At 38.8% G+C, this 23,885-nt stretch overlaps 1 protein-coding gene across 4 annotated transcripts in view; it reads right to left on the bottom strand.

Annotated features, from left to right (window-relative positions):
- Tp63 (tumor protein p63) overlaps positions 1-23,885 on the bottom strand; it is a 210,971-nt gene that overhangs the window by 92,773 nt on the left and 94,313 nt on the right. The gene's annotated exons all lie outside the window — the stretch shown is intronic.

Below are 23,885 nucleotides of genomic sequence, written 5' to 3'. Positions count from 1 at the left end.
GTAATAAAATTGATTATTGATTATTTTCTATCATGCTTCTATTTAAATGACTAATAAGGTATCTGATCATAATAGCATGGATTTTCATAAACACATAAGAATATACTTATAGACTTTCTTCAGTTCTTAGGCTTAGTGAAGATGAATTGTGCCCGAATTCTAATGTAATTTTTAACACACTCCGTCATTATTATCTGGGGCTTAAAATCCAGCTAGCCTTGTACTTTACATTAATATCCCCCAAATAAGAAGCACAGTTTTCTCTACTATGCCTAAAATTATAACTGCCTAAGACTAGTAAGAGTGAATGTTAGATTTCTTCTAAAATTTAGGAGATTAAAAAGTTAGGAAAACAATCTAGAGCTCATAATACTTTACTATAAAAATATCAGAATTTGTGTTTGTAGTATGTTTATGAATTTGGATTTGCCTTCTCTCTACGTCCAATTTGCATTTCCAGACCTCATCAGGGAAAGGATGAAGTGGTCATTGGAGTGAAAGTTATTTTAAGGACACATGAATAATTGTTAATAGTGAAGCCTTTTTTTTTTTTCTGGAAAGAAAAATCTCCCATATTTAATCTCACATATTCAGAAAAATGAAGTTTTAAATACTACAAAATGATCTCACACAAAACATTCACTTCCTCACTTAAATAGGAAGAGGAATTACGTTTCTTATTAACTTAAGTTAACCAAACAAAAACTGGGTGAGGGTGCTAAAAACTATAGTAGAATCATTTAATCTACATCTTTCTATTTTATTTCCACAGACAGGTTAAGTTAAATATAAAAGTTGCAAGATCCCAAGAATGTTTTGAAAAGCCAGTATTGGACCCAGCCCCTGCTGGAATGGAATCCTCTTAGGGGCTGTAGGCTCAACAAAGGAATTTTATTCAACCTATCATTTAACCTCAAATGAATTTTCCTTAAGAATGGTTGTTTCAAAGTAAATCTGTTACTACATTAATTTTTACACTAATTTGACAGTATAATCATTTGAATCCTTTAACTGAGCTATTAATTATATACAATGAAGTAATAAACAAACTTTTTTTAACAAAGTTAAAAGACTCCCAGTAGGATTTGGGGATAAAAAGTCTCATTCTTTCTATGTGTTAATCACACACAAACAGATCAGTCTGTGGTCTCAGTCAGACATGGGCTAAGATTTCAGACAGGAATCTAAAAGTCAAGTATCATGGCTGTTTTAGAACTTTGGGTAGCTGAGGAAAAGAACCTGGACAGAGGATTTAGAGACAAGAGTTGTGTTGCCAGTTCTGGCTTCAGCCAGCTCCATGTCCTAGGGGCAAGTTACTCAACCAGCCTAGATACAGACTCCTCATTTGGGAAATGACAGTGTGTCAGAGCTCAGGATTCCTGAAGACCTTTACAAAGAGGGAAGTCAGAGTCTTTGCCTAGGATTAAGAGAAGTGCTGCACAGAGTTTCCGCATTTCGCTTTGATAGCCGCCCCTCAATTTGTTTATCTCTGTATTGTACAAATGATGAAGTTAAGCCATGTAGAACTGTAAATACTTAAAGGGCACAGAGAAAAAAAAGAAGCAATGTATTGGGAAGTAAAATGCATGTTGTTTATTTACTTTTGCTTTAGGACGTTTCCAGGAAGAAATATTAGCTAATTGTCTGTATCAATTTGAATTGAACATAAACATATTCGTAAGAGTGCTAATTAAAGTGTATCTGATAATGTTCAGTTTTGGAGTTAGCATCCTGGATGTAAGAGCCATGCACTTAATCAAGCTAGTAGTTACAGAGAAGTAACAGTTCCATACACTCTCTTTCCCTGGGAGCACAATGGTTTGGAAGGATTCGAACCTAGGCCCAGCAGAATTGACTAGGACATAGCATGGCACAGGAAGACCTCCAAAAAATGAGACATACACACATGTTTTGTGTATAAACAGTAAGTCTGCCCTGTGGTTGGGGTTAGTGAATAGAAGGGAAAAGCAGAGGCTTTGTGGAGCATAGTCATACACCTTATAGTGTCCTGAAGAAATTCATTTTTTTGACTTAGAAGACAAGGGACATTAGAATCCAAGACTATGAGTACTTGGGGCTATCTATTTACCAAAGGAAAGCAAGAATTGGCCATTTGTTTGTTGGTTTTTAATTGAAATGCTTAAAACTCTAAGGAAAAAAGTGTGTATCTAGTTTTAAGTTTTAAGTAATCTTTCTATGTCTTAACCAAAAAGTATCTGGGCGGGGCAGCAAAAGGGAAAAATTGCAGTGTCTTCTCTCTCCTGGGACCTGCAGTCATCCTTTCTTTACCTTTCTTAGAGAAAGTGAGGGGGCACTCACAGGGTACCACAATTCTAATAGGATAGACAGCCATCTAGAATAGACGTTCAACCCTCTGAAATCTGGTCCCAGGTTCGTCTGTTGGGTGCTTCCTCCTCCACACTGTACACATTACCCAGAGGCCCTATCTGCTCCCTCTGTCCTCCTCCTCTGTCTGCATCTTCATTAGGCATTCCCTCTTCTTTCTATCTGGTTCCCATTAATCTGTAGTCAGTGTTCACCTGATGCATGTGCTTGTTTTGATAGTCTTTTAAAACTATCTTTAGGGTACTTCTTGAATCTCTTAGTTGAAGTAAAATCTTACATTATACGGTACCAATGAAAGTAGTTGTAAAATTCTACCTTTCGATAAAAGTATCGTATACTCCTTCGTTAAAAAAAAAATCTGTTTGAAGTTTGAAAACTTTTTTATTCCTATCACATCTAGTACCCTATCACCCTATATTTCAGTTTCCTTCTAGAAGAAAGAATAAGTGAGTTGAACAGAGACTCTTTCCCAAAGCTTATTATGAAATGAACACTTATTTTGTGGAAAACTTTTCACAGAAAAAAATCACAGCATAGTAGTTCATTAAAATAGAGAGGAAAAACAATGACTCCAATCTAAGCTCAACATCTCAAATCCTTAATAATCATTTGTGGAGAGGGAAACCCGCCAGCTTGATAAAGCGGTGAGAGTCCAAAACAGGTTGGGGTTTTTAAGAGCATGGGGGAAGCTCAGAGCTGTGGGGACTTTCCGAGCTGCTGCAAACCAAATCAGGCACATCTTTAAATGTCAGCTACCATCCAAATTGAAGGGTAATTGACAGAGCACACAGAGTAACTCTTCAGACTCCTATCATCCCTCAGCTAACTGATTTCCTTTCCTCTGTGCCCCATATTGGTGACAAGAATGAACATTTTTATAAACTGCTGAAGTCACCTGATCAACTTCCTCTTTGGTCTAAAGGTACATTCAAAATCAAGATATTAGGCCATTTATTATTACTCCATTTTAGGGTCACCACATAGGCTCTGAAAGGTGGGGATGCCTTCTAACACAGGTGGGGCAGGAAATTCTGTCCAAATCTGATAGTTGTGCTCAAGATGGAAGATTTTGTATTAATGTTATTATAAAAGGTAAAAGAATAGAGAACATTCAGTCTCTCTCTACCTCTCTCTTTCTGTGTGTATCTTTCTGTCTGTCAGTCTGTCTGTCTGTCTTGGAACTTTTTCTGGGCCAAGTATGTTTCCAAATGTTTTATTTATATATATAATTTATTTAATTCTCATGAAAATGCTGCTTCATAAATGAAGACACTGAAGTACCAGGAGACAGGTGACAGTGAAAATCTGTGATTTGCCCCCCACCCCCCAAATCTGCATGCAACTCTGATGGATGATTAGGCTGCAGTTTTATATCTCCTCCTATTCTCTGATTTACCTTCCTCCAATGTCATATCCATAGCAGCCTGCAGTTCACTCAGAGAACTCTGTGATTATAATAATAGCCGCATTTAAACCATATCACGTCCCTGCTTTTAGATTATGCTTGGCTTTTGAAGGTCTCTACATCTCAATAGATGTAGAAATGGAGAGATATAATCATCTTTCATATAATTCTTCATTATGATAAAAAATTAGATTAAAGGGCAATGTGATAATTAGAAACAAAACCTGAAAACTCCAATGTTTAAAAGCCAACTATAAGCACATCACTCACAATTATTAACATTGGCATTCTCCTGTGTTTATGTACAGTAAAAAATTAACATGATATAGAATATTACTTTTGTTAATTAGCATTTTGGCCATTTTCTTGGTACAAAGTCATACAGTTAGAAGTACTGAGGCAAATGCTATGCCTAAGTAACTGAATGGATATGGTATCATCCTAATTTCTAAGAACATAGTCCCAAAACATATTCAGAAGACTCTACCCATCACAGCACTCTAAGACATCATTCTAACTTTAACAGTGGAAAGGGAAATTCGACTTTTAATACAGATTATTTGCTTGGTGGTGAGATTGTGTTTCAATATCCACTAGTTCTTTGTATCCCGTTGCTTATTTATCTATTTGCCATGAGATAAGGCAATGTGCACACTAGGCCTTGACCCTGCAACAGTCCTTCGCTCAGCTTCAGAGCTGGAATTATAGGCGTGAGCTACCAAGCCCAACATGGATTTCTCCTTCAAATACTCTGAAAATAGCCTGGCCCTCCAACACTGCCCTATTGAATCTGTAAGTTCTTGCTGTTTATAATGATATTAATGCTAAAAAATTGATCAAATAATAACACGTTACTTCTCCTTTGATTAGAAATGGACATAAGAATTCTGATCACTGTATAAATAAACTGACTTCTTTAGGATTTAAAACTTGCACTACCAATTCATATTCTGAACATATTATTTTTAAATATATAAAATAAGAGTATGCCAAATAAAATAAAATTACATTTTCTAGAACCTAGAGGCATCCCTTATTAAAATTTTGATATATACTCTGCCAAAGGGACAAATTACATATCAATATATATGATTCATATACTGTACATATTATCTTAAATATTAAAGTTATGCTTGTTTATGCTATGGCCTTAAAGCAATATAATATGCTATTAGGTAAAACAGCAGAATAAATTCAATACTTCAACAAAGAGGTAATATTGCATAGGTCGCAACATAGTTCATGAGGCAAAGTGCTTGGTGTGTAAGCAGGAGCTTATTTGTAATCTCAAAAACTCATGTTAAGGTCAAGCACACTAGCATGTGTCTAGTATCTGTAATCAGTTTTCTTGCAGTGATATGGGAGGCAAAGAGCAGAGAATCCTCAAAACATCTTCTGGACCAGCTATCCTGATGTACAAAGAAACAACTAACGAAGAGGTCTTTCTTCAAACAAGTTGAAAAGTGAGGACTGATAGCCAAGGTTATCCTATGACCCCCATGTACTCACTGTAGTATACACACACCTGTGCACATGTGTACGTGCACACACACATACATACACACACACAAAACTACAGATATACACAGATTATGCCCAAAGCTAATCCCTACCACCCATTGTTCCCTGTACTATAGACATTATAGCTTCTATTGAGACCATTCTGTGGTTTGGATCTCTCATGGTACCCAAATGCTCATGTGCTGGAGGTTTAGTCCCTGGCTGACTGGGTTATTCAGGGCCTGGAGCTTTAGCAGTGAAGCCGAGTTGGCAAAAGTAGGTGTTAAAGGGTGTACTGAGCTTTCCTCTCATACTTCCTCAAGCTATGATGGTTTCCCTCAAAACAGGACAGAAAGAAACAGGGCCAACTAACAACAGACTGAATCTTCTGATTACCAAGATCTCAAGGAAGAAGTTTGCCTTTTTAGGTTTTTCAGCTTGAGAGTTTTTCAGAAATCTAATGTGATTCCAGATTAGAAAAGGTACTATATTAAATCATTATATGTTCATTATATAAGTGAGTAACTTCCTCCTTTTGGAACTTGGTATTACTCATTAAAATAAACAGCTTCATCTCCACACCCACTGGTTTGATTTACAAATAGCAGGTCTTCACATCTAAGCAGCTCACATTAAATACTGGCTATGTTGATTTAACATTTTTAACACTTTCCACTTAAAAAGTCAAAATTTTATGCAATGTTGTATTTAAACTCTCCTACCTAGCTTCACATCGGTAGTTTGCATGATAGGGTCTACAAAAATATACCTATCATTCTTATTTATTCCTGTGCACAGTTCCATGCTTTGCTACTAAATACCATTCTTATTTTCAAACATTACAATGTCTCAAGTTTCAATAGACTGATTAATAATTATATCTCGATCCTTATCTTAGCCTTCTGATTTGATGCCTCAGTGTGTGCAGAGATGCTACAATACAAAGTGGCCAACAGGCAGGGAAGAAAATTGCTCTACAGTCTCATGCAGAAACCAGGGTCTGGGGCCTACATGGCTTTAGGCTCATCCCTTTTAATGAACAGATGATGAGGAAATGTTCATTCAAGACAATTACAAAACATACCATGTTGCTTTCTAGGTCTACTGAACTATATCTCAATGCAATACTAGAGCTTAACCATGCCTCTCTTTCTGAAACCATAGAAAAAGCTGACCCCTCTTGTCTGTAACAACTGTACATAAAATATCTCTGTCCCGAAAACCCTGAACATAGGACGGTGTTCTGCCTTTTATGAATATGCCATTTACAAGCCTTCTCTCTCCACACCTCAGTTCTGTAAACTCCGTTGTCACAGTTTGGCCCTGGATGTGAATAGGATGCCTGAGTTTTGAGAACTTATATTTGTCTACTTGACCATGACATAAAGCTTATTATTGGTGAAAACAGACAACATCTAGTGTGAACCATTTGTCCCTTCTGGTTTTCCTCCCTTAAGGAAACCAGGGCAATCCATTTCCATATGGCTTAAGGCCTGGTGATTTCAGGCTTCACCTTTATTTCCTCAAATTGTTTCTCCTTAGCTCCACGTTAAAGGAGAAGTGACAGCTTTACACCTTTGAAGAGGTTTGAAAGACCCTTCCTGACTCTTGTACACAAAGCATATAGCACCTTTGACTCATGGCCCCTGCCACCTTATTTCCTCCTGTGCTCTGCTCTGGCCACTCAGGATTGCACCACCTCAAGATGCTAAGCATTAAATGCTGGTGCACACAAATGTGTTTGATAGTCTCCTCAGTGATTTTTTTTTTCCACTCGCCTTTGCCATAACCTGTCTGTTCCCTGATTCTCTATAAGTGAATCCAGTGAGTGGCTAAATCCTGGGGCATTTCTGAAGTCAGTATTCTCTGTATAGTCCTGACAGTTTTACTTCCTCAGTATTAACTGTACAGTCATGGATGTTGCGACCCAAATCAGTATTTCACTGGAGAATGTACCCCAAAATGAGGTCAACTCCATACTGAGAAAAGGAGAGTTGAAATACTTAGAAAAGTGATAACTGGAGGCTTGGTGGATACAAGAAGATTGACCCTTCAATTTAGGAATGGCAAACCATGGCACTTTCTAGAACTGAGGATCAGAAAGTGGAGGATACCCTTCCAAACACATGGCATCAGGCTGCCTCATATTCCATTCTTGGCAGTAGAACATGGGAGGAATAATACATAAATAAATAATAAATAAATATAATGTGATGCCATAGTAGAGTGTTGTCTTTCCCACATGTGGAACACACTGAAGCATTTGATACTAAAGACCAACAGGATCCATAACATCACATTTAAAAGTAGCCATTGGCATTCTTTTCATAAAAGAATACCAAAGGTTCATATATGAAGGGGTTTTTAATAATAATCTGTGATCAATTCTTACTCTAGGATAGTTCCAGTTGAGTACTTATGGGAAAAGCTGCTTTAGCTGACAAAGAGGGACATAGTAGCTTAGAGTCTGTAATAATTGCCTTAGGATTTTATTTTATATTGTGCCTTACAACACACATATATTATGTTTCAGCATCTTTCAGCTGGTTCTATAGTTTTCTCCAAAAGGAAAATTCAAATTAACCAGCACTCACATCACATATCACCTCTAGTGCTTTCAAAACTTGCTATTTGCTACATACTGCTGCGTTTTCTTATTTATTTATGGTTCCTTTTTTCCTCTAGGTAGCCAGTTGCTACTTTCTTGTCAAATTCGTATTACTGCATATCTCATCTAGGAGCCTTGTATTCACATCTTTATGAATTCTACAATAAAAAGGCTCTTGAGAGCAGTGACCATGCCTCAGGGAGGCCTGTAGTCCCTGCAGCTTGAGAAGTGTGCAATCAGCACAAGCTCTGCTAAAGAGAGGACTGGTTTGTAAAGCAAGCTTGTCTTCCTTCGCTTCAGTTCTCAAATAAGGAAATACTCTTGCAGAGGGATTAAATGTATAATGAAGTTCACACATAAATTACACTTATAGCTGAGCTCAGAACTCAGATTTGCTGGCTCGATCCCCATAGACTCACTTTGTGTGGCAGCAAGTGCTCATTACCGAAGAGATTACTGTCTTGCACGTGTGCCAACAGTGTGTAGGAATGCAGCCTCAGAAAATGTAACATTTTGTTTGGATCGTCTGCAAGGGAAACTGAGAGGTCCTGTGGACGTGACGGACTTCCAGAGACTGTCAGTTCCTTTCAGCAGTATGCCTCTTGCTGAAGATTGCGTGCCTGAATATTATACTGTTACAAACACAGTGAATTGACTTATTTCCAGCTTCCCAGTCCTGATTCACAACTCGATTAAAAAGTGGTGCAACCAAGTTAGGTGTGCCTCAGCGACTGGGTGGCTGAGCCAGATCTTCCAGCCTATGGACGATGCTGTTTTGATTTTGTAAGAAAACATTATCTGTATCCATCGTTAGCTGGAAAATTCTGCCAGAAAGAGATTTTAAAAAGTCAACAAGAGAAGTGCCGCCTCTCAAGAACATATGCAATTTCTAGAAAAGACTGAAAGGTCTTTCAGGCTCACTCATGTTAGATAGCAATGGAAAACTAGTTTAGTAGTACCATGCATGCTTAGCATGTGTAAGCCTCCAGTTGCATGGCATCCAACCAACAAAACAAAACACCGAAAAACAATCAGGAATCTACCCAAACTGAAACAAATAAATGAAATTAAGATTATATAGTAATTATAAGAATGATGAAATAGTTTCTCTAAATGGAAATAGTTTAAATATTCTGGTTGTGTTCAAGTCATAGAAGAAAACAAGTGAGAAAATCAGGTTTCAGTGTGTGTAATCTGAAAACCCATGTGGGTGTCCATGTGTGTGTTCTTGCACACATACATGCACACACATATGCATGATATATATACACACAAGTACACATATGCATGCACATACATGACACTCAAATATATATATGCACACATACTCTCACATATATACACTATGGTTGATCTAGCAAAATGAAAAATAAAAAACACAGAGGTAAAGAAAGATAGACAGGACAGGGAATGATAAGTGTGTGTGTGTGTGTGTGTGTGTAAGAGAGAAAGAGAAGATACATAGGTTAGAGAGAGAGAGAGAGAGAGAGAGAGAGAGACAGACAGACAGACAGACAGACAGACAGACAGATGCAGAGACAGAGGCAGAGACAGAGAATAGGAAAGATTACAGTTGGCCATGATTTGTAATTTAGTTGCTAAGTGGACACAGTGGCAGTACTACTTCTATTCTAATCTACTACTTACAGTTTTTAATCATTGCTTTTTACTCATGGAAACTTTTGGTAGACAGATTCTATGTGGAATAAGGGGCTTGAGCTATAATACCCCAGGGTGGACTTAACGGGATAGGTACTGCAGCCTGGGCTTGGAAGATTATGCCAAAATCAAGTCACTGATACTTCAGGCTGAGCATCCATTTAGAAGACACAGTAAGCATATTCTCCCTTGCCTTAATTCTTACAAGGTCCTTTATATACCTTTTCATTTAGCAACTACAATAGTTGTTAGTCAGGGCCAATAGCTTGGCACTCAAGCAAGTGAAGTGGTACTGGTACGTGATCCTCTAGGACCGCACAGGCCATGCTCCCTGTTGATCTCCACTGTCACTTCAGAATGGAACAAGTCAAAATGCATTGGTTCTTCTACTGTGGCAAACTGCCAGAGCAACCTTTAACTCCATTTCCCTTGTTAATAGGAAACAGACAAAAAATGAAAGTCAAGGTTTAAAGTTAGTTGGCTTAATTAGATCATAACACCAAACCATACATACATGGAGGATGGTAAGTCTTAAAGGAGTCTTACAGACTATCAATTAGAGATCATGTTGTTTCTTCTCAAATATACATTTGCACACTACATGTTGCCTTCCAAATGATGCCTACATATGGTCTATGAAAAGATCTAAGCAACAAAATGATCCAGTCCTAAAACTATCCCATCTAGTAAAGATCTCTACATAAACACATGAACACAAGGTCAGGATGGTAACCATGCGAGATGATAGCTAAAATACATGTTCACATTAAGTCACAAGCCACAGTTCAATGGAACACAGAAGGAGGTGTGTTAGTATAGTCCATTCCAGCGATAAGGAGGGAAGGACTGAGGACACCCCTAAATCAAAGCACCAAAATGCATCTAAATAAACAAAAGGTAGAGTTTATTGAGTCCTGGGACTCATAGGACAGAGATGATCATGTAGGAAGGCAACATTGGAGTAAAACAGTGGTGGGTTTGAGTCGACCATGTATAAGACATGAGGTAGCTTTAAGCTCAGGGAGACTTGATGGGCTAAGATCCCTGCAAGAAAACCCATGCTAGAGATCACCTTTATTTCCTATGACTGATTTTCTAGCTCCTCATTTCAATAGAAAATCTTCATGTGAATTGAAATCCGTTTAGAAAGACCACGTGATCTGAGGGCTCATCTTCTTCTGCTACCATTACCAAGATCAATAGTAACTTCTCATTTCCTTTTCACCCTCCACAGAGAAATGGGCCAAGTCCACCCAACTGTCACAACAGCATTTACCCTCTGACCCTCAGCAAACAAATGTACAGGATGCCTTTCTGCACTGCTGAATGCTCTGCCTTGTGAACACTGACCCTTGTGACCAATTACAGAGTCCAACTCTATTCCCCTAGACATAACAGATACTTTTCAACTAGGCTCCTGGCAGATCTGTGGCCTTGGAACAGGCTAATCCCATAGAGAGTAGGAGAGAGTTTGTTCTCAGGGTAAATTATAAAATCTAAACAAGGATCCATTTCTTCATCAGTACTCATCTGTGGAGCCATTAGTATAGTCCATCGAATGCCCATTCACCATCACTGTTTATCAATATTCCCTGGGACTCTAAATGGATATAGTTATGATGATATTTCAGTAGCCAGTATATCTTCCTTCTTTTCTGAAAAGAATGGCAAGCTGAGGAAGGACTCTTACAGTGTTTCTCAAGAGGAAATGTGAAATTCCAAAGACAAAAGATAAGGTGAAAAGAAATGTCAGCTAGTGATAATTACAATGATCTCAAATTTCTGAAAGGCAGGAACTAGAAGATGTCACATGAGTGAGGACTATGGACACAGTCGAACTATTGCGCTTCCAGGTGAACAGTGCAAAGCAAAGATGGAAGGAATGGTCTTGATGTTTTATAACTGTGTGGTGGTGTCACATAGCATATTTGAGTATTATATCCCATAACTGAAGAATCGAATTGTTTGTGACACCAACTATAAGAAACACAAGCATTTCCATATGTGGGATTCTATATACTTTCCATACTATCTACCACAGTTCCTCCTCATACATCAAATTCACCTGCTTTGAACTCTCCTGTAAACATTTATTAAAATTTAACATCCAGGACAGGTTTTTATTAAGTTCAGTAATGTACAAGACAGCTTTGTTTAGCTTGGATGAAACATTTTTTTGTTTATTCTAAGCATAGAGGTTATAAAAGGTACAAGAAATGAGGGAATTAAGAAATGGAGAATAAATAGAATTAAACAATGAAGACTAGAGCCTGCCAAGAGACAAAGAGGTATAAAAGTGCCCAAGCATGTTGAAAGTTATTTAATATAAAAAGAAGTGAGGGAGAAGGAGGGAAAAGCTGTGAAGTCAGGAGAGGAATATGGAGAAGACTGACTTCATGCATGAAGTTATCATGGAGTAACATTCTTTTCAAAAAATTGCAATGAGAGAAAAGAAGACAAACTAGACTCAAGGAGCAGTATGAAATAAAAGACAAATGACAGAAAGCAGATAGAGGAACAAGGTGGCACTTGAGGACTGTGTACCCAGTTCTGTACTTGAACCACATTTATTATGGACTGGAGTTTAAGAGGTTCCTTGAAATCTATAAGATCTCTGACAGTGGGGAGTTTGTATTCTTATGTATGGAGAAGGGATACCACCACTTAAATCAGCTCACAGGATAAATCTGAGTGTTGCCAAGGACATTATTTTACCACTTCTAAACCGGAAAGAAAAAACATAGAAGACTAGAATTTACAATCATATATTGAAATTTCCCAAACAGCAATGCATAGATAGGCTTTCTATCACCCTATTGCATGCTTGTCCGCAATGCCAACCAGCCACAGTTTCTTTCATATACTCTTTTATTTCACTTGTGAGCAATTGTCGCATGAAAGAACTTGGGGGCTGAGGATACAGCTCAAGTAGCAGAGTGGATGAGTCCCTGGGTTTGATACCAGCACTGCATAAAACAGATATTGGTGGGGCATGCTGTAATCCCAACAGTTGGGGTTTCAGAAATTCAAGGTCATGCTCAGCTACACAACATGTTTGTGGAGAGCCTGGGCTGTAAGAGACCATGTTGCCTGCCCCCTCCCCCAAAAAAGAGTGAATTTGGCTAAAATAAACAATGACTAGCAGACTTACTAGTATGTAGTATCTATAATTATTAAATATCCTGTCAAGTATGAAGTTATATACTATGTTTTTTCTTTTGGATTTTTGGTTGGTTGGTTGGTTGGTTTGTTTTTTGTTTTGTGTTTTTTTTTGTTTTGTTTTGTTTTGTTTTGTTTTGTTTGTTTGTTTTTTAGAATTTATGGTTCTAGGGGCAGGCTCAGTGGTTCACAAGCTCTGTACCTGAACTATATGGCCTTGCCTCTGAAGTTTAGGCTTTAAGGAAAAATATTTATTAAAAGTCAACAGTTTGCTTTAAATCAAATCTGTGCATGTAGGGACATATGAGATTTTTTGTATTATTTGTTTTCTGTACTTAGTGATTTATTTTCTTTTCTCTGTATGTGCATGTGTATGCATATTCATGTATGGTGAATGTAGTGCATGTATACATGTATGCATACATATGGGGACAATAAAGAACAACGTCTGATACCATTCATTCTTAGGCTCAACATACTTTCTGCTTGAGAAAGGGTCTCTCACTGGCCTGTGGCTCACCAGGCAGGCTACATTGGCTATCTTGCAAGCCCTGAAGATCCTCCTGTCTTTAGGCTCTCAGCACTGATCACTAACTAGCATATGCTACCACCACCAGTTTTGTAGGTGAATTCTGGGGATCAAGCTCAGATCTTCACACTTGTGGAGTCAACAAACCCCTCCTCAGACTGACATTTTTCCTATGATCAGAGAATGCACCGGATGACATGTTTTCCCTTGCTTCCCTCTAAGAGAATTAGAAGGCAGAAGCATCTATATAGTAATTACAGAGTTAAAGGCCAGGATGCTGGGGAGGTGAAATCTGGTGACCTTTGAGATCTTCCCTAACACAAAGAGTTCTATAATTACACAGATACAGACACACTCACATGCGCCCCCACTCACCAGTGTTAAAGAAACAAACAAATAAACAAAATGCCATAAATGGACATGAAAACTAAGCAGCATTTTTAATGTCAGTGTCACTTAGTGTTCAGTGTCTTAGCATCCAGAAAATCATTCTCCCTGTTAAAGAAGGAGGTAACTTACCAAATTAACTAAGAACATGTGGGTCTGGCAGGGTTCTCTAATTCTCCTGGGACTTGACCTCTGATTTGTGAGTTCTAGTCTACCTATAAGGAAATAATTCTTGGTTTGGCGATGTATCCGGATCGTCTTGAGTTTCCAATATGTGAACAAAATTAAGAGACTCCGGCATCTCTAATGTGGTCCATCAACCCTGCTTACACAGCTTCTCTTGCCGTGGCTTCTTGCAGCCACAATAGCTTGAAGCTGTCTGACAGATTTACTGTCTAAAGACTGACCTAAAATAAGGTTTACAAGGAAAAATTTGGGGGAGTGAAAAAAAATAAGTCAATGCAAGAATGAGAATTACTTAGAGGGAATGATTCTGACGCAATGAGAAGGGATTAAACAAAATACAGGATGCCTTACCTGCTAACACTGAGGGTTTTGTTCAGCTGATTTTTTTCCCTGAGTTACACATTGTGGAGGAAAGGGTATATAGGAAAACATTACATCAAGATTAAGATAACTTTCAGGAGTATTGCTTCATCTTATTTTGACTTAGCTTCCCATAGAAAGAAAGAAATATCACCCCTGGTAGTTTTTGGAACGTTTTGTCCTCATTTATAAAGCAGGAAATCAGGATCTGAGTACAAGCAGAGACTAAGCTTTCCTCTTATGTGATGGGTCTCAATGCTTTAAGACACAGCGAGCTTTTGCTGCTCAGCTAGACTCCGAGTGCAAACCCAAACTATTATCTCCTCGTTACCCTCTTCTCTGCCTATTCTCCCCTGGAAATGACTTCTGTCTGCAGTGTCAATCATGTCTCTGGCAGCCCGTCTTACTACAAAGGGAGGATATGATGCTCTGCTTAGCCTTCTTGAAAGAGCAGACTTGTGTAAAATTAATTCATTTTACCACCAAGGCTGGAGCATGAGGTTGTCTTACATCTGTGAATAGAAACTGGCTATTACAGTCCACATGTCTTGCAAAATGAAGCAGGGACTCATTCCACTTTGCTATGAAGCACAGCAGCCTAGGCACTAAAACTTGGCATTGAATAAGCACTAAATATTTGAAAGGAAAGGTCTTACAAAATGACTGGTAGTATGACATTCGTATTATTGCTGAGCATGGGTTAGCTTCAAGAAATAAAACACAGATGCATAATTTTAAAGGACAGATCCTACAGTCAGGGACCTGAACATCTAGCTGGCTTGTTCATCAGTTGGCTGTATAGTTTTGGGCCACACTCTCCCTTTACTGTGCATCTGTGCACCTTTTTTAGTAAAAAGACTTCACATGCCAGGCAACCTTCAACATCCATCCTGGCACTGTCATCCCAAGAGAGAGGGTTACTTTAGGTGATCTGGCTTCCCAATAAATTCAAAATAGGTGCTCTGCTTGGGAGGCTAAAAGTTTGGGTCAGAAACCAGAAGTGAATTAGCTAAATGTCTTAATGAATTCCTAGACTTATTATTATATAGTTTGTTTACTTAACTGTCTTCATTAGCTGCTCTTGTTACATCAAAGGAATGCTTCCGAACCCTTATAATTAGATATGTAAACAAGAAGAACATCTGTCTCTGACATACTCAAATAAACAGGGTTCCTGATATGCTATCAATCCTACTGAGGATGATCACCCCACTAAAACTACTGGGCAGGCAGACAAACATTAAATAAAGAATTATCCAACTAAGAAGTTAAGCAGTTCACAAACCTCCTGGAAGTTGATGGGAACTGACCTGATTCACAGCACAGACAATGTCAAGACCTTTCCCCTATGGGCAAGAGCAAATCTGGATTTTGCAGATAAGTGAGGGATCAGCCAAAGAAACCTTTATGCAGTCCTTGGTCATACAGGACTTCTACCAAGGAGTCGTATATAAATAAGTAACGTTATTAAAGAAGCAGATCAGTAATTACAACGGTGAAAGTTTCAAGACCAACCCACTGATCTCAAAAGACTTCTGCCCTGCTTTCTCTCTCCGTTTCATTATTAACATTGGCAGTATGTAGTATAGTATGACAGACTATAAAAACATTGTATTTGTGAAATCTTAATCTTTTAAGCTGGGGGATCCAAAACAACACCCATATTTCTACTAATAAGCATAGGTCTGAAACCTATATGTGTACTCCTCATTTAATCATAAATACTAAAATATACGCTGCATAGAGTTAAGTGGCTTTTGCAACATTTAACTGAACAAAAACTTCAGGTAGTTCTGGCTTGGTAGCTTATGAGTGCAGTACCAATAAAAGTGGAAGTAGAGGCAGTATGAACACAAACTCAAGAACAGCCTGGATAATTTATTCATATTCTGCCTCAAAATAAAAAGTGAACATGGCTGAGAATATGACTTAGTTGTAGTCTATTAATCTAGCATGCTTTAGGCCCTAGGTTTTGATGTCCAGTGAAGAGGAGGAGGAAATGGAGGAGGAAAAATAGTTCCTATGCATTTAGAGTAGACATTATATCAAATATGATAATATATATAATATTTTAAAACACAGAGTTAGATAAACATGAAATGTTTCTTTGTTTTTATGACTACATATCACTTAAAACTCTTACTGCAACTAACTTCGGTTTATTCCAATGAAAACTTCTTACATAATTCGTATAGTGGAAGTGACTCACAATTTCAAGAAAAAAAAAAAAACTTGCAACATTAAACTTTTCATCTTGCCTAACAATCTGTGGCAATGATGACTTGGACTGGACACTTTAAATTTGCATAAATTTGAAGAAAAGTGTTCTTAAAAAAGAAAAATCAAAAGGAAAGAAAAGAACAGCTTTCTAGGCACAGTGCCTTTTGATAAGCCCCAAATACCCACCCTTCTGTTGCTTGGTTATATTACAAAATGGCTCTATAGCCGTCCAAGAAGCATTTTAAATGTGTCTATACACTCCAGCTGAAGAGAAAAAGCAAGAGCTAGCATATGTGGATGGCCTAACATCCACTGAGGTGGACAAAAGCCATCACTGAAATCAAACATGCTCATTAAAACTTACATTAGGAGAATCTGGGGTAGGAGGAGTATCGTCAGCAGCATATCACATGCTTTCTGATGTGTGAAGTCCTGAGTTCAGGCCTCAACGGGAGGAATCAGGAACAATAGTAAAAACTCAAACAGTGGGGACATCACCAAGACTTGAGGTGTACCTCTTTACTGGACAACTTAACAAATTTCGGTAACAATGAGCCCTTGAACCATCACCACTCATCAGACATTTGCCAAAATTGTTAAGTACCAGGCTTTGTAATGTTTCTGTGTTCTGGAGCGTTGAGCAATCTGCTGCAAATCTGTGATTCATCATTGGAATACTGTCAATGGGGACAAATTTTCATCCTGTAAAAAATGCTTTCTGCCAAACTGAGTAATCAAACTTTAAAATAAGGGTGATTTATGTTCATAATATGTTTGCACTGATTTAAGGCCCAAAGAGACTTTGAAGCAGTGCAAGTGCCTGAGTTAGCCCCTTAGCGACCCTTTTGAAGTTTAAATGTATGTAGCCATATAAAAGTTGCATTTACTTGATGAAGCTTTTGCAGAGCTTAGAAACTACCTATACATGCATATGTATTACAATCATGTTTTAATCAAAAGCCAAGGTTAGTGTTATCTATTGGGTTAATTATGGTCAAAGGATATTATTATTAATTAGTATTAGTATTTTTGGGTTTTCGAGCCAGGGTTTCTCTGTGTAGCCCTGGCTGTCCTGGAACTTGTTCTGTAGACCAGGCTGGCCTCAGACTCAGAGATCTGACTGCCTCTCCCTCTAAGTCCTAGGATTAAAGACTACTCCTAGCCAAAGAATAATTTTTTGAAGTAACTTTCAATCAAGAGCAAAAAGAAAAGCAAGAACAATGAAGCCTTTACATTTCGGGGCCCGCAATCTCTCATCCAAACTGATGGCAGGGCTTTGCCTTCTCACAAATCAATCACATGCAGATGTGGATAAATGACTTCTCAAATCCAATATTCTCAGACTAATTAACAATAAACTTAAGGAAAAATACTCTTTCCTTTTAGCCAAAATTAACTTTCTACACTGTTATTCAACTTGATCATTACAAAGAAGCAAAGATTTGGAAGATAAAATAGAACTTCTTAAAGTAGTAACACCAGAGACTTTTAAATATACATATCTGCAAAGGTGGAGAGATAGCTCAATGAGTAAGGGAATTTGCTGTGCAAGCGGGAGGACATCCCTAGCACCCACAAACAAAGCCAGGCATGACAGCACTTGCCTGTCACCCCAGCATTGAGAAGTGGGGGTCAGGTAGATCCTACTAGCTCACTGGCTAGCCTACCAAAGCAAGGCCAGGTTTAACTAGCAAGAAACTCTGTTTCAATGCAATAGTTCATAACAATAAAGAAACATTCCATGTCTTCCTCTGGCCTCTGCATTCAGGCCCTCAGGGACACACAAACTCATATGCATATAATATAAATGCATACATGATACCTGCATACAAGGACATGTTTGCGTAACAAGTTTCCATAGCCACAGGATAAAAACAGAGAACATTTGTTAGACACTTCTTATATAAATACAACTCTTAGCATTTTCCATACTTGTTCTGATTTAATATATCAGCCCAAGGTAGAGCATTATCATGATCCTATTTTACACTTGAGAAAGACTCACAGCGCGATGATATAATTTGTCTGATGTCATATAACTTATAAGTGGAAGACCAGGACTAGATACGTCTCCAGAAGCCATATTAACTTGCTTTTTTCTGAATTTATAACAGAATTCTTCCATTCATCTCTGTAAGCATACTTAGACTTCTGAGTCCAATCCCTCAAGCACACGTGGCAGAAGGAAAGGATTGACTCCTGCAATTTGTTACCTGACTTTCACAAATGCTGTTGGCATGAGCATGACCATGTACACTCACACACAAAAGGAGAGTAATAGCTTAAAACTCAAAGTTAGTTGTATGATACCCAGGTATCTCAACACAGAGCCCAAACTACTTAATTTTTAAAATCAATACCTAATTATGAAAAATTATATAATTCGCTAAGTATATCAACATATTGTATCTATTTTCACATTTCTATATAATTCTTTAGAAAACCTCTCATCTAGATTTGAATATCAATTCTTTAGTGATAAAGCAAAATCGGAATGGGTTAGTGAGATGTGTCAGTTCATGGGGTTCACAGTTTACACTGTTAAATACTTAGAGGTTTTATAATCAGAACGTGGGTTTCACAGCTTACCCTATGCACCACAATCTGCTTCCAAGGATGCTTATATCTAAAGATGCTTTTTAGTTCAGCCTGCAACTGTTTGTTTCCATGGCCCTTCAGTCAGTACAGCAACTTATAATCTGTATGACACAAACTTATATGTCTGATTTGTTAGCCATGAGCTGACCTTCTTAGTAGGTACAGCTGACATCAAGACTCTGCACCAAGAGTTATGCTAGAACCAAAACAGAACTTCAGATCAACTCAAGAGGCTCTGAAGATATTTTGAGAAGCAACATTTGGGAAAGAAAATGCCTTCGTTTGTCCACGATCAGGTTTGAACAGGAACAATCTATCAATTCAGCTTTATATAAGACTGAACGATCATTTCTCCTGCACTAATGAAAAAATGGATACTTTCCCCTTTTAGAAAAGGACAAATGTGATTCATTTGATTATATATGTATAAATGTTTTGCTTGCACATATTCATGTGTACTGTATGAAGGCTGTAATGGGAGATTGGATTCCCTGGAACTAGAGTTATAGATGGTTATGAGCCACCACATGGGTACTAAGAACTGAACCTGGGTCCCTGCAAGATCCCCAACCCAACACCCACTTCACTGAATAAACAAAGCACAAACCATCTCTACTTGGTGAAATAGTACCTGTAACGAGGATAAGAAAATGATCTTGCCTTGAAGTTGAGGAGGAGCACAGACCCCATAGGAAGACCAGCAGTCTTAACTAATCTGGACTCCTGAGATCTCTCAGACACTAAGCCACCAACCAAGCAGCATACAACTGAGGACTGCCTGCTCTGGCCTCAGTGAGAGAAAATTCACCTACCTACCTACCCAGTGAGAGACTAGAGGCCCCAAGGGGTGGGGAAGTCTGGTAAGGTGGAAGGTGGGGTGGGGACATCCTCTTGGAGACAGGGGCAGGGGACAGGGGATGGGATGAGGCATTGAGGGCAGACCTGGAGGGGGATAATGACTAGACTGTAAAAAGAGATTTAAGAGTAATGTTAACTAAAATAAATAAATCACTATATTATAAAAAAAGAAAATTATCTCAGCCAGTACTGCTCAAGATGATTTTTTTCTTTTATTACTTTATTTTTTTTAATAGAATCAAATAAAGAGACCAGTCAGATTACAAAAAGGGGAGAAAAACACACCAATCTTTCAGCTATGGCTTCAGATGCCATTGGTCACTACTGGAGGTGAGTTTTGAAACATGGAGTTCACAGGGACGATGTTTATCAGAGTAAAACATTTTTACATACTTTTCCATGGTTTGGTGTATGATGATTGTATTTTAGAGCTTTCGCTCCACACTGTATCACCTGCTGACCCAAAAGAACCAACCAACAAAGAATGAAAATATACAGTAAATGTCTTCATAAAGCCAGCCTTAGGCTGGAGGAGGAAGGAGAGAGAGGAGCATGCAATAGGAGGAAAGATTACATCAAGAAGGCTTAATCCCTGTCACCCCTAGGACAAATGCGACCTAGAAAAGAAGTTGTCTCTGACCAGAAGAAGGCAGCCAGGGGCCTAATCACGTCTCCCTTTGTTCTTTCCCTTTTGTGGATAGCTCTGTGGACTCCAAAGAAATGCAATGGCCCGCAGATTGCTGTGTGCAACATTTACTACTTAAAACAGCCATGTGATTTATGCCTTTAGAGTGTTTCAATTTCAGAAGAAAGCTGAATGAGGAGATAGTCTGTGGAAAGACATTCCAACGAACTGGTTAGACAGGTCCTTGTTTGGAAGGAACACTGCCGGGGGCTGGCCAGGGAGATAGAGGCAGCTTCAGTGAGAGAGTGGAAAGCCACAGAAGGTACCTACCTCTCTTTTCGCCACTCCAGACAGGACTCACATTATGACTAATCATTACTAAGGCAATCTGTTGCTGCCCACCATACCCTCGCCGCAGAAAGCAGACTGGGAGCCAGGCATTTTCTCAGATAGAAAAAAAAAGTGACTTTTAAGTTTTTGAAACACTCACCCTGCTGGAAAAATAACAAGAGAGATGTCATTCCAAAATCTCTATACTTTTAGACCATGTGGGTGTTATTTAGAAGAGGTTTTTGTTTTAGCGATAGTTCATCTAGGTTCTGTCATGCCCACACTGTCTCACTAGAGGTGTCCCAATCAGACAGAAATCAGAAGCAAAGGACTGGCAAATGCAGCCATTACCAAGCTTGAGAGAAATGAGTGTCATGCCAATGGAACCTGTGGTCTAACTTACCCCAAGGAAATTAAATCCTGAGGGAGAAGAGATGAGTGTTCATCAACAAACAACCATCAGTGTCAGCAGGGTGGAGACTAGAACCCAAGACTCACAACTCCAAGGTCAGAGTTTCTTACCCAAATTTGACTACTACAGAGGATTGTATTCTTTTAAACTTGCTATATTATAGAGCCTCAACCCGAAAACCTTATCATGGCAGACAACCACCCAAGAGCTCAATCTTACATATGATGTATCCTTTATTTTGAGGAAATAGAGACGGCATATTGAACTACTTGGTTCCTTTATCAATTATCCACAAGACACACTGTTTTCCTTCTCAAAACCTCCTTAGCTTTTCCCTATTGGGTCCATTTCAAGCATCCAAGTTGTCTCTGTTTCTAGTGGCATGGTCAAACAGGGAGCTGGCTCCACGTCTTTAACTCAGCAGCTACAATGCCTTCCTCTCATTCCTTTCACCTTATGTAGCCGTCACTCACTCCAGATCACCGCAATAAAGCTCCATCTATCCCCAAATAATGGGCTAGCCCACCCAGACATCTAAGGAAGAGGTCACTTTGTCAAGCCACATTTTATAAGGTCTAGCTCTCTGGTTTGAAGAGAAGCAAGTGGTAAGGTTGAAGAGGACAAATCACGATTTTCTTTCTAAGATAGTTTCTGTTTCGCTATGCTGTGGCACAAAGGCACAACAGTCACACATGAAAAATACCTGCTCACTTTTCACTGCTTTAAGAAGGTGTGGCAAGAAGTGACTTAAGTAATATCCATTAAGAGTGCTCAGCTTCTTGGCAGGACGGTAAGTAAATGCAAAGGAGTCCGACCTGTTCCTTTTGGTTATTGTTGCTGTTTTGATTTTTTTTTTAATACGGAAAAGAACCATACATGTGTTCTAAACATAAAGAATAAGTTTAAGAGACAAAAGAGGTGACAATTAAACACGTGGGAGTTGCAAGCAGGCTACCTCCAGTGGGTACCCGGAGTCCTCAGGTGAAGTGGAGTGTCAAGGGAGTGGAGGGCTCTAGAACAGTTCTCTAGGAGGTGAATACAGTGTACACGGAAAGTGTAATGTCGTACACATCTACTATTTTCCTTTTGCCCTAGAGAGCTCTCTTTGACCTTTCCAATCAGAAATGATACAGTCAATGGCCTTTCTTAGCTTTGTTTTATCCCTCATTCCTAGCACTCTGTCAATGTGGTTCTTCGTGTCAGAGTTAGTGAGACGCATATTTTTTCCTCTTCTGATAGTGAAACTAAGAGAACTAAGAGAACGCGTAGTTTTATCCCTTTTGCTACCTGAGTAGTCTATTCTCAATGAATATGGGCAAAATGAAAAGGGACTAATTCGAAAAGCAGACGGGATCATCAGCCCCAACACTGGCTCTTTACGATGAGCCCTAGTGAGAGCACAGAGGGAAACCACAGGCATGCACAGTCTCCTTACATCTGTCTCCCCTGCCCTCTTTTAGCTGTTAATGGCCAGCTCAGCAAGGACACAGCTTACAGGTATAACTCTTCTCTCTTGTTCTACTGACCCCGTCTCAGCTATTTTCCCATTGTTATATTCTTCTAGCTTGTAGAATTTGGGGTGAATTTCATTGATTCTCAAATGTATTTGAGAGGGGCTTCACATTGATAGTCCTCAGGGATGCTCTTTGTTTCGGTTTCCAGGAAACTGCTTTTCTGTTTTGTATTGTTTGGGGGATTTTAGTTAATTTGTTGGACATGGGGTCTCAAGGATTACATATTTTCCTCAAACTGGCTGTGTAGGTGAGGGTGGCTTTTGAGTTTCTGGTGTTCCCAGCTCCACCTCCTGAGTATTAACATTATAGCCACATATCATTATGCCTGCTTCATGAAGTGCTAACTCTTGAACCCAGAGCTGTGATTGTAGGCAAGGGTCCTACCAACTGAGCTGTAGCCCTCCCCTTCCAGGAAAGGCTCCAAATTGTCATCTGAGTTACTATGTGACTCATATAGCTTTCCAGTCTCTGTAAGCACTGCTATTCATTACCTTACATTCAGTGCTTAACGTATTTAAGCTAAATCCTGGAATCCTGGTCTTGAGTCATTCCCTTCTCCAGGAATACTCTTTTTTTTTCTTTTAAATAACCTTATTTCCTCAACTTTCCAATAGAAAAAAGCTCATCAAAATTGCTGCTGGTGTCACAAGTGGAGTTTCTCTGCTGCACTGAGCCCTTTCCGCCTCAACAAGGGTTGTCTGTAGGAGTTCCCTCCCTCAGGATTGGAAGGTCTTTAGAAGAAGATGTTTTTTAATCCCATTTATTCAGTTATTTTGCAGACTAAGCCTACCTACAGGTATCAGCCTGATAGCAGACCATTAAAATGCTCACTGTCAGGAAACACTGTTAACTTATAGTACCTTGTGAAGATTGTTCCTGGTACCATAGCAGTCACTGTATAGTAACTAAACTCTGGCCTAGGACTCTAGCCTAGGACTCTAGGAGAAGCACATATTTTTCAGCATTTCATTTCTCATTATTCAATCAGAAAACATTTTTCTGAGTACCTTTAACAGAATAATGAATTCTGTAGACTATTGCTACAATCTTGTTCACTTAAGAACATGCATTGACATTTTAAGTCACTTCCAGGGAAGACATTTGAATGAACTATCTGTACAACTCCGGAAATTGGACATAGTTCTACCGGAGGACCCAGCTATACCACTCCTGGGCATATACCCAAAAG

The sequence above is a fragment of the Mastomys coucha genome, unplaced genomic scaffold, assembly GCF_008632895.1.
Source record: "Mastomys coucha isolate ucsf_1 unplaced genomic scaffold, UCSF_Mcou_1 pScaffold12, whole genome shotgun sequence".
Classification (NCBI taxonomy): domain Eukaryota; kingdom Metazoa; phylum Chordata; class Mammalia; order Rodentia; family Muridae; genus Mastomys; species Mastomys coucha.
Note: the sequence above shows the minus strand (reverse complement) of the source record. Positions and strands in the feature narration are given on the sequence as shown.